Source organism: Bombus fervidus, chromosome 2 (assembly GCF_041682495.2).
Source record: "Bombus fervidus isolate BK054 chromosome 2, iyBomFerv1, whole genome shotgun sequence".
NCBI lineage: Eukaryota > Metazoa > Arthropoda > Insecta > Hymenoptera > Apidae > Bombus > Bombus fervidus.
The window spans coordinates 6,529,259-6,542,978 of record NC_091518.1 but is presented as its reverse complement, the minus strand read 5'-3'; the positions used below and the strand labels follow the sequence as shown (position 1 = coordinate 6,542,978).

General features: G+C 34.1%; 1 protein-coding gene across 2 annotated transcripts in view; it reads right to left on the bottom strand.

The window, feature by feature from the left end:
• The window catches only part of LOC139993268 (uncharacterized), a 340,358-nt gene extending 329,845 nt beyond the window's left edge, over positions 1-10,513 (bottom strand). For both annotated transcript variants that reach the window (XM_072014837.1, XM_072014854.1), the window contains exon 1: positions 10,155-10,513. The gene's annotated coding sequence lies outside the window, so the exon portion shown is untranslated. The remainder of the gene's footprint in view (positions 1-10,154) is intronic.
• Between the last annotated feature and the right edge of the window lie 3,207 nt (positions 10,514-13,720).

The following is a 13,720-nucleotide window of genomic DNA, read 5'->3' as shown; positions in this document are numbered from 1 at the left end:
ATGTTATCAGATCTCTTATCTAATGGGTTCCCTTTTAGATGTTTAACTTTTTATTCATCATCTTCATTACTTTGGCGTGGAACTATTAGAGACAGAAATCTATCATTTTTAAACCGACTTCGAAAAAGGAGGAAGGTATCTCAATTCGATGCGTATATTCTTTTTTTTTTTTTTTTTTGTATTTCTCATTCTTTTCATCTTCATTCTTTTTATATCTGTCATGCATATACAGTTATAAAATGTTTTTTGTACACTATCTTTCTTTGCAAAAATCTAATTTTTATGTATGTTCGTCGGTTGCTCTCGATTGGATTAAGCTATCGAGGTCAAAGTGAGCTTTTACATCATGTAGAAATAGTAAATTATTTCGATTCCTCCGTTCTTAAACCATTGTTGTTGCAAGTTACCTATTATTCATCAATGTCATATCAATTTGTCTGATCTTTCCTCCACAAAATCGCCACTGGGAGCCATGGTACTGAACAGTTTCTTTGTAAAATTGTCTCTGGAAGCGTAGTCCATCCGTCCCTGTACATAGACTCGTCGCTCAAAGCTGATTTGATTCGTCTTTTCTTATTACTAACTCCTCGTTTCAAGTACACTTGGGTTGTGTCTTTACACATTGATCGTAGGAAGTAGATCTCAATTGTTTCTTCGCGAAAGAAGCTTTTGCATTGCTGCAAGTGTTGTTTCGTCATGCAGTTTATTGAGAATTTTGTTTGGTACTAAGTTGGATATGATTAAATCGTCTGAACTTTTCACGATTAAGAGCGACGTAGATTTGGCCCTTTACAAAATTATCTTCACCAGTATCAATTACAATCTTCTCTATTTATTTAGTATAGTCGTACATTGTAATTAATGTATATAGTTACTTAATAATATTTCAGTTTAGGATGGGCGGTAACATTTTTCGCTCAACGTTTCCACTACCAGCTGTGTTACACAACGTCTCCACATTTGAAATATTGCTGTTACTGGAGATTTCGGAGTGTAGCTACCGATATCTTTGAATCTGATTACAATAGATTCATCGTTAAATTTTAGAAGAACTGAGTGCGTCAATTTTCCCTCTTTCAACCGATCTCTTTTAAGTACTGGCTATGTAAATTTTTTTATGATTCCCATGAAAGCATTTATCAAACCATGAGAAATTAATATGTTTCATTACAACATAACTCGTGATCAACTGAGGAGTACGCGTTTTGAACCCTGAAAGTACCGGACGATTTTTGAACCGGCACCTCTGCAACTTGATTTATTCGTATTTCTATGTCCTTATTACAGCGAGGTCTCTGGTATTTCGCAGTGTGCCTTAAACTGTAGGTCACACATGTCCTTTAATTGTACTAAAAGTAATTGTTGCTTACTCTTGGAGTACGTACTAAGACATTACATTAGTAGTGTCTTGGTGCTATCCTAGAGTACTAGAACCCGTGTAACACTAGTACCACAGTGATATATCTGGTATAGTGTATAAAATAAAGTAGTCACTAATGACCTCGTAGTTGATGCGACTATAAATAACTAATGCAAAAAAAAAAAAAAAAAAAAAATTGTGAACGTCCCGCTAACATTATTGAATGCAACAGTCCTTCACAATTAGTCCTTCTTTATATACTTAATTCAAAACTGCTTCAATAATTAGCTGTACATAAGCGAGTTGTTCGTTCGACGGTTGCGTTTCTCAATATAGGCTTCCATTTGTGTTACCGCCGCAGCAAACATTGTTCTTCAGATTCGTTTTCAAGTATAAGTCTACTTCCAGTGCGAGATGGTATATGACACAATATTAAGTTATAGAAACGTCCTTCTCTATCACTGTTCGAGGTATAATATGTGAGGTTTATCCCTCATTTGCATGCGAGGCTAAACAGTCTAATGAGAATTAAGAATTGAAGTCTTTTTAACGACAATGAAGATTATTTTATGTTGACCCTGTAATATTGATCACCATACTAAAAAATGTAAAATAAAAGATAATGGAAGATTTATTGCCAAAAAGATTTTTCCGACTTGGAAATGCGCTAAAAAATATGATAAAATTTCTATCTGATTTATATTTTATTTGGACACATATGTGATAACAGCTAAGGTCACTCATCACTTACTAAACAGCATATTAAATATATTACAATCTTTTCGAAGACGGCGCAAAATTAAAAATATTATTAATTTATAGCTTATTTCCACTTCTAATGGTATAGCATCAGTAATTGTAACGATTGTATCTTAACTCAGTGACAAGTTTAATGTATATATAATTAAGATAACATGTACACTATTACTACATTGACCGCAATTTGTATCAGTACGGATATAAGCAAGAGTTTTCAATTTGGCCATTACTAAGAATTGCTCTTGGTGACTGTATTACAATACATCGCAATTTAATGCAGTTAGGTATAAATTTGTTGAAATTTGAATAATATATATGTCGGAGATGAAAGGACAACGGGGTCCTCCATTGGAATTACTTGGAAAACCTCAATACGTAGCATTTACGAAATAACCCAAACACAGTCACTCATTGAGACAATGAGCTTAGGCTTGAGGCGACAACCGGTCGCCGAGCGTAGCCACGGTCACGGGATGAACGTTCCACCTAACAGAGAAGTGCCAATATTATGAGACACACGTTGTGTTAACAATCAAACCCCGAGCAGGAGCAATGTCGCAGCTACGCGGGTCTGCCTAGCAACGGCGGCTGCAATTTTGTTGGTATCCCCGGCCAATATTCAACAAAACGAACGCGATCGTAAGGAGAGGAAAGTTTTCATCAGTCTTTTATTCTTGCGATCTCCTTGGAGAGTTACACATCGTCTTGACTTGCAGTATATACCGAGCGTCACAGCGAACGTTATTTTTGTGCTTCAAATTCTATTCTAAGTTTAACAAAGAGTTAGCCCGTAGACCGTGGATTCGTCATATCGAACCTAAGGTCATTGTCATTAGCGTCTAGTTACCGCGGCCACTGGTCGATCTTGTACCATCTATATCCGTGATAATAAACGCTATCTCGATTGTACAACAACGATGAACAACCCAGGCGAAGATTCTTTACTCGCCCATAACCCAAGCCCCAACGTCAACTCGACATCAGAAGTGGGATCATCACCGTTTGTAACGTTGGACCAGCTCATAGCCTTCGTGAATCAATCGACAGGACAAAGGGTGAGCGTGGAGCCGAAGAAAGTACCCTTACCGGAATTCAATCCCGAAAACGCAGGCGCCGATCCAGCCGCATGGTGCTTAACCGCCAGTCGGTTCATGGAGGAAAGGCCCATTAAAAGCGACGAATTATTTCTCACCGTAAGCCGTGCGCTGAAGGGCACTGCCTCGCAGTGGCTCACGCAGATACCGTTCGTCGCAGACTTCACTTGGGCAAGGCTTAAAGAATTTTTCCTTGCGCGTTTTGGTGGTAAAGAGACGGCAACCTCAGCGTTAATGAAGACGCTGGCCGAACCTCAGCTGGAGGGTGAATCCACGGGAGCCTATGGTATGCGTCTCCGCTCCCTCCTTGGAGCAAGGTGGGATCATCTGACAGCAGTTGAAATAGTCAACGCCACCGTTCTTTATCATCTGAGTTTGCGCGACGAGCGTGTCAAGAAAGTAGCGCTTACAAGAGACGTCAAGACTTGGGACCAATTTGCGACGGAAATGAACGCTTTGCACTACGCGAAGAAGAGGCTGGCACCTTCGTAAGGAAATCCACCAGCAGGCCCCGAAGTAAAACGACGAAAGCTGCCTGACCTCCGGATTATGTGTCATTACTGTGGTGTTCTCGGGCATAAAATAGCGAAGTGCCGTACGAGGATGAAGATCGAGAGACAGGAGAATATACGACGCTCGGTGAGAAGCCGACCAGCTGTATCGTCCTAGGTGTCCTGTTTCAAGTGTCGCGAGGAGGGCCATATCGTGCCTAACTGCCCGTTACTGCGGAAAACAAACCGTGGATTCGTCATATTGTCATCAGCGTCTAGTTGCCGCAGCCACTTATCTATCTTGTAACATCTAAATCCGTGATAATAAACGCTATCTCGATTGTACAACAACGATGAACAACCCAGGCGAAGATTCGTTACACGCCCCTAATCCAAGCCCTAACGTCTACCCGACATATATGTCGGGTTATCATTAGAGTTAGGGACGTATAATGAATCTTTACGTGAATTGGCCATCGTTATTATGTACTATCTATGATACTTATTGGTACTTGATAAGATTGTTACAGAGTTTAGCAAGTTATTACGGCGATTGGATAATCGAGAAGTCGATGACAATGAGTTTAGGTTCCATAACGAATCCACCGTCCACGGGATGACGAATTCGATTTCTTCCACAGTCTAAGTCAAACTCGACTTACTGATCCACGATTTGGGTGTGACTCAACGTACTTGTCCGCGATACAAGTAGAACTTATCTGACTGAACTTCAATCCAAGTGAAACTGCCCTTATATACTCCTCTCCGTACCTCTCTGTATCCCTCGGGTCAATCTTTGTTTTGAAGGAGAGCTATTTAATTACTCCATACCTCTGTTAGGTACGCGTCCCTCCAGTGACTGTGGCTACATTCAGCGACCCGTTATGTCAGTTCGAGCTCAAGCCCGCTGTCAAAAATGTCGGACAAACATAATTGGATTAAATCATAAACAGCTATTTCTCAGTTTTATTATTTAAGTACGGCTATAATAAAGGGTCTGGACTAAAGTATTGGGGACCTTCCAAAACATTGCAAAAGAAAGGCCCCGATGTCCTTTCATCGCTGACATATATAAATATAAACGAGTTTAAATATTATAGTGTGGTGCTCAAGCATTGTTATGCCAGAGGCACTTTACGACATTTTGCGCCGCCTTCAAAAATGTTGTGATACATTTAATATGCTGTTTAGTAAGTAAATATGTAATCTTTGCTGCATATGTGTCTACGTAAAATACAAATAAAATAAAAATTATTGCTTATAATAATTGCTGAAAATATATAATATTTTAAAGTCGATAATATTTTTTTGACAAGAAATCTTTTACGATTGATACAATATCTGTGAAGTTTATGCAGTAAATTTTTTTTCTTGGATCACAAAATTTATGCAATGATCTGTAAAATATCGAGAATTAGAATAAGGATTTCAATAAATGTTCTGCATTTTCGAATACTGTTTCTAAGTAAGTTATACTAAATGCATGAAAATAGCCGATAAATTACACCAACAACTGAATTACAAGAATCCAACCAACCAATGTCACACTCATATTTCACGTTTTTCTTTCGATTCTTGCGCGGCGTACAGTCTAAGCATTAATGCCCTATTGTTGCCCATATATCACCGGATTTTCCCTCCGAAAAAAGTGATTTATCTCCGACAATGTATTAGTCTCGTTCAAACTCGAATGAACCAGGCAACAACGCGCGAACTATGGCAACCTTAGAGCGCCTTGCTACAAAAATTTCTGCATAATATCAAGAGAGAATAGGATAACAATCTCCCTACCGTAAATTACGGTCTTTATTCACGTTTCAAGCAAATTACGTTGGACGAGAATTCATAAATTCACTGCTCTCCTAGATCGCGTCTGGTTATGTAGCTATTTGCGTTATACATATATGTATTCCTGTTCCACCTACGGTCTATCTTGAATGTTTAAAGAATCCTCACAAGAAACTTTGTGACGCGTGTCCCGTCTGAAATGAATCTATGTAGTTCCCTTGCGAAAATAATGTCGAACTTCTGTTTCGAAATAATACGGTGAAAACCGTACTACAGGTAGTCGAAGATTTTCGGGGTGAAAATACCTAGGTGATATTCTGCAAGGTGTTTTTGTAGAAATGGAATCATTTTTTCGATGATACACTATCAATCAAAAGTATTCGAACATCTATACACTTATTTTTGACAAGATATAATCTAATTACAGAACTGCGGATGAAAATTATATAGCTATAGCGTTATCTTTTTATTATGATATGGTAAAAGATTATTTAAAACATTATTAAATATGCAGCAAAATATCAATATTTTCAAAAAATTAACTTATAACTTTTAATAAAATTTGTAACAAAATATTCTCCAAAAGTACTTTACCACTAAATTATTAGGTTGGCCAATAAGTTCGTGTGGCAATATTTAATTTTGCGGGCAAGATGGGGATTTTTATAAACATGTGATTTTGATACTGCTCGAAAAATGCGAGAAGATTATAAATCAAAATGGGCAATACAATATTGAATAAAAATATTTCCTTTTATTAAAAAAATCACTTTTTATTTACATGTGAAGAACTGCATGGCCTTTTTGACCAACTAATACATATCTGTTCTCTGAGACAATATAGATCAGATAAAAAAGGTCCTCCTAAGCCCATGAAAAGACTATCGTTAGCTCGAACAGTAATATTTAAGAAATTTGAATAAAAACTATAATAGGCACATTCACGAATTGCGTATTCAATTTTAATTTACTGTTCACTAATGCTTAAACAAGTAATTAAAATTGATTATTAGCTGAGTATATAACAAGATGATAAATGTTAGTTTTAGACATTTTTTTACTACTTTATACAATTTAGTTGTTGCTATACCATAAGTGGTTTAAGGTATCCGACTGCTTATGAGCGCCAGTGTAGCTTTGTAATGGACTGTTCAGAATATTTAGAATGTTTCCGGTCAGACGATTTTATTTAATATATTTACATACGATATATTTGATGATATTTGAAAGAAAGATTTTATATATTTCAATGAGAAATAGATACGAAATATTCTTTCACGATAAAAAAACTGAGTACTTTAGGAGCTTGCAAAAGTTACTTTAAAGAATTTGCTGCTATGAGAGAGAAAGGGATTATTGTTTAATGGTATACTAGTTCTATACATACAGATATAGTAAATTTCATGAAATATCTTCTAAATGCCATTAGCAACTTCCTGAACTATCCAATGTTTTTGGTGGGAATTTGTAAAGAATGAAGGTAATAGAATTGACAAGATTATATCATGTTATGGTAGTATTGAAGTACTCGAATAATTTCTTTCTTCGCTTGTCTTGGTTGGTGTCTTTTCTTAATCTTTGTATGATAAATTTTATTATTTTTATAACTCTCCTACTTGTAGTAAAACCATTATGATTAACGAGATCGTAGCAATTTATGTTAGTATTGATTATTTGTTTTTTAGTTTCATTGATTTCTGTCTGCCTAGTTTATTTTGATTTCTGTTGTTCTTATGGTTGATATGATAATTCTAATGTGCAGAAACAGTACTATAGTTAAAAAAATTTTAGCGTCATTGCTTAACACTTTAACTGCCACGGTTTCTCCTGTGACGCCACGGTGATCATTGGTGATCGGAGTGGTTGAACTTCTTACAATTGACATACAATGAAAATTCACAGTTAGGGTATTTTGAATATAACCGCGATAAATAGAATACACTTTGAAATAAAAAGTGTTCCATTGAACAATTAAACATTTTTAGTAGAACATCAATAAATAAAAAAATCAGAACAAATCTTGCATCTAACGGTGCACAGTGTTAAAAGACGGTGATGTCCTGAGCGAAACATGTGATTTCGGCGTTGTAGTCAAAGTGTTAACAATGAATGAATTATGATGGGATAAAATAAATTAAAGCATATATACTTTGACAACATATTAAGAAATTACCAAAATCAGAGGTGGCTGCCTTATTGTGGATTTTTCCTAAATTAAAAGAGACTAAAAATATAACAGGAAATTTAAAAGATTATGGCGATATTACTTTCTTTGAGACCTGCAAAGATGCTTCAAATAACTTATTAATATAGAGTAATATATATAGTGATTCATAAACAAATTTACACGTAATAGTATTAGGAAAGTTGATGATTAGACGACTTTTATGAAATTTTTACAAGTATAGGGTATACTGCATTTTGAAATTTGTTTAACGCAATCAGTTGACTAAAATTATTTTGGAATAATAGTACGACTTCATAGGAAACTATAATTAAATGAATCAGTTTGAAATAATAATATGACATTCTAAAAGTAATGTTACGGAAATGCTACTGTGCACAAGTAGGGAAAGACTGAAATAAAGCAAATAGTTCCAGAATTTATAAACCAACAATCTACGGAGCACCCATAGAATAATAATTATTAAGTTTTGTTATCTACTGTTTGCTTTAAGCTGTTCATATTCTACAACGCGATGATCAACGACTTTACAATTATTCGGAGAAAGCTAATTATTTCACCAAACTTAATATAAGTAACTAAATTTATATTATACTATTTTATTAACAATCATCATAACTTTAATTATAATTTTTAATTTTCTGAATTTCATAATAGATATGTATTATTATACTTCACTAATGTATTAATAAATAATTTCATAAACGGTGTTAACTTGTTAATTTTTTAAACAGAGGCGTAACAGTAATGATTCTCTGACAATTACAAACTTTATTTATGTTATTGACATTTTTATTGCACGTTGTTACATAAATTTTATTTAAACATATCAATTAATATTTCCTTTCATATTTTAAAGGAAAATATTCCAGTATTTTATAAAATTTATCCAAGAAATATCATTTAAAATATTCATTACTGCAATTAACACACTAAGCGCTTATAAAAACTAAGTAAAGAAACTGCAATTCAAAGATGAAAATGGATGTTGCTGTCTAACCAGAAAACAGGTAGATTCGGTTTCGCATTTAATGAACGTGTCATATCAAAGAACTATATTTTTTAAGATAAATGTTTATTAATTATACATATGTAGTAACGTCACCAAAATTAATATCCACATCGAAATTTAATAAAGTAAAATTTTCAAATTTATTCATAATTTTAATTTTAAATACTAGAAATTAATATTCATAAAAATTTTTAAATTATTTATGAAAAATTACATTAATAGAAAGTATTTGAAATATATACATAGTTTTAGGAATATCATTTCATCTTTATCTGGTGAAATTGAAAATCCAATTTGCTATAAGTGATTAATTGAAATGAGTTGGATAAGAGCAGTTATCGAACTTGTAATTTTAATTGCAGGATTTCTGCATTATCCAGTCTAGAACTAATTCAGTCAATTTTCATCTTTCTATGAGATTACCTGTAATTCTTGGATCAATGTCCACGAGGAATTTAATGACGAACAGAGTAAGTCAGAGAGGGATCAAAGTTACTATCAATTCCATTCCCTTGACAAGTTCTAATCCTTTTATTAAATGCGATAAACAATAGAAAATTTTCCATAACATACATTCTCCAACAATTTGTTCAAATATTATTTCAATCATAGATTTAAATATTTCGAATGATACAAGAAACAATCTATATATACGAGTAAGAACGTGAAGAAAGGTTTTCTAAAATAGACTTGCCCATAAACTCCATTTATACAAAATCATTTTCGTAGAATTCTTTCACAAAATTCATTTTCTAAACAAGCATGTTGTTTCTTTTTTAATAGATACAGATTTTATGTATATTCGTTACTGTTAGATTACACGAGGGTAAACATTTTGATACAAAAACGATAAACAATTTCAACACAGGTATTTTCAGAAACTTCGGTTTACAAAATTCGCGTTCTAACTCGAATGCAAGCATATTTTGTGAATAATTACGAACTTCTGATAGACCTGTTCATTAGTGTCGAGTCTTATCGATATGAGACAACGAATATTTTGATACAAAAGTAATGGACAAGTTCATTTTATAAAATTCGATGCATCAAGCTTACTTTCTAAATGAAATAAAAAGATGTTATTCCACTTTAAAATAATTATAGTCTTCACATAGATTCCAATTATCGGCGTGGAATGTTACCAATAGCACCAAATCATCTCGATATAAACAAATTCAACTTAGAAAATTCAATTTCTAAATAAAACACAAGCATGTTATCTTTGTTTTTTTAATAATTATAGACTTCTTATAGATTCGTTGACCATCGTTAAATCTTACAAGTAATAACAGAAGTTCCGATACAAAGGAAAATTCTACCGTACTATCAATTAATCGGTGGATTCTTGAAAAAACACAGTTCAATTAAAATTTGTCACCAATCGGTGACAATAATCGGCGCGTGCTGTATAGAAAAGCGGCGTGAAAAAGGACGAAGGAGTCGACGTGACGAACGTATTGCTTACCTCTATCCTGTGGAACCATTGGTCACGGGCGTGCCATTGGAATGCCTAACTTCCCACACACCGCGTCTATTTCGCGCAGGTAACAGCCGTATGTGGCAAATTGGTTAAACGGAAAGCGATATCACACCCCCGAGAAGCTGGACTCGTTTCGGAATTTTAAGGAATAAACTTACAACCACCGGTCCCTCAACTATCCGTTCATGCCGCGTATTATACCTCGTTAGCCGTTCATTATGCCGTATTGTTCTGGTCGAACGGAATCGGATTTCTCCTCGAATCAACTGCCCTATCAAATGTACATATTTGTTGCCATCTTAGATATTGTGTCCCGTAGAATGTCCAGACGTGAACGCGTTTCGGGACCGGCACCGACTAAACTCCTGCTGACTAGCAACCCGTGAGGACAATCGTGCCCCTGGCTCCTGCGCTTAATATTCCTCGGTCAGAGACGCCAATCGTTCGCTCCAAGAAATTACAGTTTTACCGATTGTAGATATATGAGAAAGTGTGAAAGAAAAATCACAGTGGAATCTGCGCAAAAATGAAAGTAGATACAAAAGTATCGATTGTTGCAGAGATAGAAATCTGTATTATTGACAGACAAAGTTCTATTTTAGTCGAAGTCGATGTGTCGGAAAATGATAAATAATGTTTTCTTCTGTATCGATGCGCACTTTAAATGCTTATCATCGGATCATTACAACTTTCTACGTCTCATTCACGTGTTGGAATTATAAGTAACTGTAGTAACTTTGGAAAGCATCATCGAAATTATATTAGTCTGGCAATCATCCTCGTTTAATTTCCATACAGTTGGTATAATTTAAAAAAACATATTCTCATATATGCATGATATATATGCATATATGTACCGATTTATTAAGCTTTCTAGAATAAGTATTTAGAATCTCATGTACCTCGAAAGATAATAAATTTACAATGTAAGAACTTTATATGTAAAAGTTAATGTAATGTCACATAACTTTTTATAAGAACATTTTATAAGGAGATTTAGTAAATAAAAAGCTAAGTATTTTTAAAATTTTTATAATTGTAAGTTGCAATTTTATTATTGCCATTGGATTTTAAAAATGATTTACATTTTTTTTGTTGTAACATTCTATTATATGTTGCTGTGACGATTATAAAAAGTAAAATATATATAGCAGTTTGATTTATCCGCAATTTTTTGCTTTAAACTACATTTTGTCAGGAATAAGCAAGTATCTGAACAGTGATATATATATATATATATATATATAATTTTATATAACAAAAAATTAGAGTAATAATTTAAATATGCGTTTACAAGTAATTAATATTTTACGTAGTCAAATATTAATAAATATTAGTAAAAAAATATATGTATTATATGGAGTGTAAGAATCCTATAAAATCGCACATTGTCTGTCGGAAACGTTCAAGTTCAGAATATTTATTATTCAAAAGATTAATAAATTTTTTATTATTCAAATAATTATTTATATATTTATTAGCTCTACAATAAGAATCAAGATTTTAGTTTAACATCTCTACTGACATACACATTCAATTAATTCAGTAACATTGTCCGAAGACTATGTTGTCTAAAATTTGTTCATTAAAAATTACACTTTTTCTGTTGCCTTCTGTGTAGAAACTGTACCTATTTGTTTCAATTTTACATTTCATTCAAAATTATCTTCTTTTATTTCAGTCACATGTAAACCACACTTTAATGTTTGTATTGTCAAACGCACACCGAATTTTTCGAATCAGCTTGTTTATATTTATATTATTTAATTTTCAACAAATTCACATGTAATTGCATTAAATTGCAATATATTGTAACACAAAGTCGCTAAAAACGTTTTAATATTGGCCAAATTGAAAGTGCCGCTTGTATCCGTGCAGATATAAATTACGCTGAGTGTATTAATAGTGTACAGATTAATGGAATTAAATATACAATGTACCATTTATATACAGCACTAACTTGAGATACAATCGCCACGATTACTGATGTTATACAATTACAAATAAAATAGACTATATATTAGTAGTACTTTTAATTTTCTGCCGCCTTCGAGAAGGTAATATAACCGATGTTTCAATAAAATGCAAATAAAATAGAAATTATTCGATACGTTTTAGCGCTTTTCGAAAAAAGATCTTTTATTTCATATTTTTTGGTGAAACTGTTAAAAAATATCGATGGGTACATTCCGATATCTTTAGCAATAGTAACCTTTGTTTCGCGACGGAAGGTTATGAAGACGTTGAACGAAGAATGTCGCTAATTATCGTAAGCTGGGCATTAACCGTACATAAACTATAAGAGACACTGTACATCATATACTAAATAGAGCTGTAATTGACCTTAACAGAAGGAACATTTTGCAAAGGGACGAGTTTATGTCGCCCTTAGGCGCGTGAGAAATTTATGCGGCCTAGCTATATTTGATGTAGCACCGCACAAAATTTCCAATAAACCGCATGACGAGAGAACAACTTGCAGAAATGCAAAGATTAAGATTTCTTTTGCAAAGAAAGAGCTGAAGTCTACAACCAATGTGTAACGAAACGACCTACGCTGCACCTTAAAACTACACGGGTCAAACGATCTTCGAGAGACGAGCCAAATTTTATCGCTACCAGCGATGAATTTGTAGAGAAGACACGGATATAATGAAATGAAATCGATGAATAGCAATAGCTCATTTTAACAATAGTTAAGAATGGGGAAATGATAAAAATTTTGTGAACAGTACCGATTGGTGGACTACTCCTAGAAGATGCAAAATGTTTCATCCTGATAGCTCAACCCAATCCTGAGTAGTCGATGAAAAAGTATAAAAATTGTACTTTTGCAAAAAAAGATATTGTAACAGGACCAGCGGGAGAACATGTTCTGCGAGATGCAAAATGAATCATATCGATTGGTCAAGCCATTTCGAAGAAATCGGTGAACATATAAACACACACACACACACACGCACACGGACGCGCGCGCGCGCGCACACACACACACACACACACACACAAAATACGTGTTCAATTGAGATACCTTTCTCCTTTTCCGAATTTGGTATAAAAACCATTTCTCAACCGAAGAATTATAGTCGTATACATAAATACATACATATATATAAAACGGGAAGATCACTGATTTTCGCATGAACTAATCGACAAAAAGAGTAGCAAACGAAGAAGAGAAAAAGAGAGGCACGAAAGGAAAAAAAACAGGAAGAGAGAAATAAAAAGAAGCATGAAGCTACCGACGAGAAGTTTTCCGTATTCAGTGATTCGACGGTATTTCAAGGGTGGGGATGCGTGGCGGCGGCAATTTCAATGTAATTAGTCCAGCGTGAGCTGATTTAATAGATCTTTAATTACAGTTTCACGGTGCAAAATATTTACGTAATAACGAGCCACCAGTTATAACTGTAGCAAGAACAATATTTGTTGATTTTCGTACGAGTACGGGTCGTCTGTTAAATTGGACAGTCGTAAGAGGAGTAGACGAGAGCACACACAGAGAAACGAAACCCTCGTCCTGGTACAATTCATAATTCATAGCTTGTTAT